General features: G+C 42.1%; 1 long non-coding RNA gene across 1 annotated transcript; it reads left to right on the top strand.

Moving 5' to 3' along the window:
* Nucleotides 1-3,830: 3,830 nt before the first annotated feature.
* Nucleotides 3,831-4,848, top strand: LOC311257870. The gene is made up of 2 exons (XR_014622667.1): nucleotides 3,831-4,010; nucleotides 4,559-4,848. It is a non-coding gene; the product is annotated as an uncharacterized lncRNA (long non-coding RNA).
* The last annotated feature ends 932 nt before the right edge of the window (nucleotides 4,849-5,780 follow it).

The raw sequence follows: 5,780 nt of genomic DNA, 5'->3' as shown, positions 1-5,780 counted from the left end.
TGTTTATCAAACCAACCGTCTGGAAAAAAACATGAAGCGGTAAAAAAAATAAAAGAAAGAAAGAAAGATGGATTACACTGCACAAGCACAAAAGTTTCTCTCCCGCGAGTTCATTATTCTTCTGAATCTCTCTGTTGGAACAAGCTGAATCCTCTAAACAGCTGTAGTAATAATGCAGACGGATGGCTTGTATGCTATGGTACATACACGCACACACACGCACACACACACACACATACAGACACACACACAAGCATGTTTACCTGGACTCTACAGTGTTCTGTCTTAGTTTGCCCATGTGTTGTTCTGGTGGAATTAAAAGTTTGATCAAATACCAGCATTTTAAGTTGGTGGCCTGGACCGAGCCACAACTACAGCAACAACCCAAAACGGCTGTATTTGACGACCTGGGAATGAGACTCTACAATCAGTGTCTAAGAATTATCAATACATCCAGGGGCGTTTCTAGGATCAGACATTTAGGGGTGCTCGGCTCCCGTACATTTAAAATTCTATCAGTGAGATTTTTCCCCTCAGCTAAACACGATGCCACGATGACAATCGTATCTGTCTCTCCCTCGTCGCTCCCCTTCTGCACTGACTATCCCAGAAACACACTGTATGCAGATGGAAGATGACATATCATCTGATAGTAACTCCTACTCTCACCTGAACCTGAAAAAGTTCTTCAGCATAGCAAACATCTTCGCTGCCCCCGCTTCCGTTCTGACTTTAATGAGCAGCAACAGCATTCCTGACGGATGGACATTTCTAACAGGATTTTCCAGACAGGTAAGAAGGAGTTATTTCTACTATTATAAAAACACACTTTTGAATTCTGATCAGATATTGGATGAATGATATTGATGAATAACTATCACTTATTGAATTGCATAATTTCTAAGCATTTCTATAAGTTTTAATTGCGAGTCCAGAATGGCTGTGTGGAGTTGAACACTCAGTAACGATTAACTGATCAAGGTCGGCGTACGCTACATGTCAGAATTTAAGGGGATTAATGAACATAACACTGGTAAGTATGAAGATAAATAAATTCAATTCATTTTAAACAATCAAACTCCTCTCGCTCCCTGTAACACAGACCTAACCACCATTACTTATAACACATAATGAATGAACATGAATATAATATAACTTATTATTGCAGTGGCTGCTGTACCCAGCTTTGTGAGCTTGATGGAGGCAGATACCTCAACGCTGCTGAGCAAACTGAATTGAAGAGTCCCACTGCAGCCAGAGTTTCTAACTGTCAAACGGTTACCATTGTTCCTCAAACACAGAATGGGCTGTGGTTAACAGTTGGACGTTAAACCATCGCGACCAGATGCTGTCGTTCAGCATGATTAACAAATCTTGGTGGGTGACATAAAAGCGACAGCTTCATTTTTTTCAAGTTCAAGCACAAAATTAAGTTATTAGTCTAAAGTTATAAAACATCAGGAACATCAGGAGAGGATGTATAGGTAAGCATATTCATACCAAAACACACTTTGTGCAATTTATGCAGCAAAGGAGTAGAAATATCACCTACTTTTAAAGTTAATAATGTCTGTCTGTTCATTGATTCACTCAATCTACTAAAATACATTTGCACTGAAATATTTTAAATGCTTACGGCAAATATTGGTATGTGCGATTAATTTTAATTTAATTCATCACAAAGCTTGTAATTAATTAGATTATAATTTTAATCACAGCTCTAATAATAATAATAATAATAATAATAATAATAATAATATAAAAATAATTATTCTAATGATTTATGGTTAAACTTTTTACAATAAGATCTCTCTCTCTCTCTCTCTCTCTCTCTCTCTCTCAAACTCTGATCATGTGAATCAGGTGTGTTGGGAAGAGAAACATCTACATCTAACTCCTCAACACTGCCACAGAAACCAGAGCTCACATAGGTCACACTGTACCCGCTCATCTATTTCCAGTGGGATGATGTGCTTACAGATGGCACAGTGGCTGCTTTTATCTGCTGCTGCGGTGCCATTTTGTTTTTGCCCTTCATCAGCTCTCTCTTCTTCTCTTGTTTCTCCTTTCTTCTTCTCCTCTGTTCGCTTCTCTCGCATTCCTCTGCCTTAAGCCTGTCCAGGTGCTCAACATATTTGTTGCTGGTGATGACTCACGCTTGAAGCGGCACCTGACGTTGTTCCCCTTCCCCTTCCTTTTTCTTTTTTTTTTTTTTTTTTGCAAAATGTGGGTGTGGTAAGTCTTTCTGCAACTGCTGGGGGAATGAGGCCTGGTTCAACTAGATACAGTGCCTTACAAAAAAAAGTCAAAATGTTCTACAAAGTAATGTAAATGAATTAAAAATATACAATTTTAAATAAGTGATTGCATAAATATTCACCCCCGTCAAGTCAGTATCTAGTAGATGCTCCTTTGGCCTCAATCACAGCACTGAGTCTGTGTGGATAGGTGTCAATCAGGCTTGCACATCTGGACACTGCAATTTTACTCCATTCTTCTTTGCAAAACTGCTCTAGCTCTGTCAGGTTGCACAGGGATCGAGTGTGAACAGCCCTTTTCAAGTCTGGCCACAAATTCTCTATTGGATTGAAGGTCTGGGCTTTGACTCGGCCACTCCAGAACATTCACCTTGTTGTCTTTAAACCATTTCTGTGTAGCTTTCGCTGTATGCTTTCGGTCACTGTCTTGCTGGAAAATAAATCTTCTCCCAACTCGTAGTTCTCTTGCAGACTGAATCAGGTTGCCCTCCAGGAGTTCACTATATTTTGCTGCATTAATTTTACCATCTACCTTTACAAGCCTTCAGGGCCTACTGCTGAGAAGCATCCCCAAGCTCCATTTTGGTCTCATCAGACCAAAGAACCTTCTTCCAGTTGACCTTGGAGTCTCCCACATGCCTTTGGGTGAACTCTAGTAGAGATTTAATGAGCTTTCTTCAACAGTGGCTTTTTCACTTTGCCACTCTGCCATAAAGCTTTGACTGGTGAAGAACCCAGGCAACAGTTGTTGTGTGCAGAGTCTCTCCCATCTCAGCTGCTGAAGCTTTAACTCCGTCAGCGTAGTCACAGGTGTCTTGGTGCCCTCTCTCACTAGTCTCCTTCTTGCTTGGTCACTCAGTTTGTGAGGACGGCCTGCTCTAGGCAGATTTACCCCTGTGCTATATTTCTTCCATTTCTTAATGATGGATTTAACTGAACTCTGGGGGATGTTCAGTGACTTGGAAAATGTTTTGTATCCATCCCCTGACTTATACTTTTCAATAACCTTTTCACTGAGGTTCTTGGAGTGTTCCTTTGTCTTCATGGTGTAAATGTAGCTAGGAATACTAATTAACACAGACACAGGTGTGTTTATACTACAATCACTTGAGACACATTCACTCAGGTGATCTTCATTTCACTAACTGTGAGACTACTAGCACCAATTGGCTGGACCTCTGTTGAATTAGGTCAGTTCATTTCAAGGGGGTGAATACTAACGCAACCACCTATTCTTTTATTAAAATTAATTCACATTACTTTGTAGAAATCTCCCAGGTGATGAGCTGAGAGAAAAGGCAGCAGGTGAAGTGGAGGAGGTGGGCTCTTTTTGTTCCTTTAGCTCTGACCTCCTTTTTATTGGGTACTCATAGGAATTTAAGTTTAGATTATAACAGTTTTTATAGTTTAAGTTAACTTAACGTTAACGTTAGTGTCCAGCCAGGGACAATAACAGTACAATAACATTGCACACTTAATGATGAGTTTCTTTGCAAATATTGGCACAATATGTTTTGTTATGTAGCAGAACGGAGCCCTGTTATGTCTACTTGCATGGCTCTGTTCATTTTAAACTGATCAGTGATCGACAGCCAATCACTGTAGGCAGGCAAACTATAAAGGCAGCTAGTGGTCCTCCTTGCTTTCCCTCTGTCGCTGTAGCCTATCTCATTTCCGGTGCGCCCGCTGTTGTCGCAGATGCTGTGGACCCTCTCCCTCCCTCAGCCGGGACGCTCTCACTAATTGCAGCTGGTTCACTTAGGGCGGAAGAGCGCCTGAAGGCTCTCGTCTGTCCCCCCCCTCCCTCAGCTGGCTCATTAGTACTGCTGGATCGGGACCGCGAGTCCAGGTTAAGCAGCCAGAAGCGTCGCAGCTACTTGGCTCATCCCTAACTATGCTGCTGCTTTGCCTACTGTTAGCTCATCGTGGCTAACCACTGTTACTTGGCTCATCTGGACTAATTGCTGCTTTATCTTTCCTTTAGTCCCTACTTACTTATTTTCTTTGGCCACTTCATTAGTTGCCAGTGGGCTTAATTCTTTTGGTTTATTGCTATTTTGCTTGATGCCCTTAACCCTGGTTAATATTGTTTGTATGATTGAGTTTGTTTAGCATCTTTATCTTTAGTTTTTTTTTGTGTTTTTCTTATTTAACCATACCTGGCTGTTTAGTTTCTGAAAATTAACCTGATTTCATGTTTATTCTGTTAACTGCTATTTATTTTGTTATTGTTCTGGCAGTCAATCAGTGCAGTCCAGTATTTGATGTCTAATTTGTATTTTGTTTCCTCTTTTTTTTAGAAGTTTGAGAGCCTAAGGTGGTGGGGATTGGTGTCCTCCGGTGGTGGTGTCCCCTCCTGTGTGCTGTCAACCCCGGGTGTGACCTTCACGTGTGTGTGTGTGTGCGCGTGGGTGTATATTCACGTGTGATTGGGGTGACCCTCCTTCTTGGATACTGCACTTCTGGGGGCCCTCCTCCCCACTGGTAAGCCTCAGCTTCACCCATTTTCTTTTGTCCCACTAGTAGTTGTTGGTTTTTGTTTTGGCCTTTTATTAATATTGTTTAAAATAAAAAACTTGTTTTGTTGGAACCACGTCTCTTGCCTCATCGTATAACGGACCTACGTGCTATTGAGTGATCAGTTTGTCAGTGGTTAAAATATCATTCTCTGGGTGAAACTCCCCGAGTGGCGTTGTTGGCTTCTCCGAAATTATACCAGTTCGCTGGTTGCTCCCCCGATTCACTCGCCACAAATTGGCGTTGTTGGCAGGGTATACTTTTGAAGGCTGAGACGTGTGTTCCATTCTACTTTTTGGTTTAGTCGCTTTGAGTATATGCTATTTCGTTTATCGGGACGTTTTGTTTGTCTCGTTTTGTTTGAAAGCAAAGCAGCAGCTAGTGTGTTGATTTGTGGTGAGGTTTTTCTTGTGTTGGGTGTACTGTGCTGTAGTTGTGTTTCACTTATCGGGCTGTAATAATGGAGGAGGAATTGCAAGAGTTGCGAGATCTGGTTGCACAGTTGAAAGCTGACAATGAGAGGTTGCGTCAAGAGCAGGCCCCTGTGGTACCACCCCCTAGTGCCACACCTTCAACCTCATCAGCACCGCCTGCTGCCAGTGTCTCTGCAGCCGAGAGGTTAGTGTTTGTGCCTCGAGATAGAAAGTGCCCCATGTTCAGGGGAAGGTCAGGGATAGCACTGAGTGAGTGGCTTGAGGAAGTACAGTCATGTATGAGGGCTCGTCATTTATCTACAACTGATCAGGCTTTCTTTCTCTATGACCATTTAGAGGGGGAAGCGCGGGAAGAAATTAAATACCGCTCCAGTACAGAGCGTGGGGATCCAGCTAGGATAGTGGTGATACTACAGGAACTCTATGGCTGTTCTGAGTCTTATGTGGCCTTGCAGGAAGCTTTCTTTTCTCGTAAGCAACATGAAGGAGAAACATTACTTGAGTTCTCCCTTGTCCTAATGAGTCTTATGGGAAGAGTAAAACAGCGTGCACCAGCTGGAATGCTTAATGC

Source organism: Pagrus pagrus (genome assembly GCF_965226575.1).
Source record: "Pagrus pagrus genome assembly, chromosome: 5".
NCBI classification, from domain to species: domain Eukaryota; kingdom Metazoa; phylum Chordata; class Actinopteri; order Spariformes; family Sparidae; genus Pagrus; species Pagrus pagrus.
This window is presented reverse-complemented; position numbering and strand designations above follow the sequence as displayed.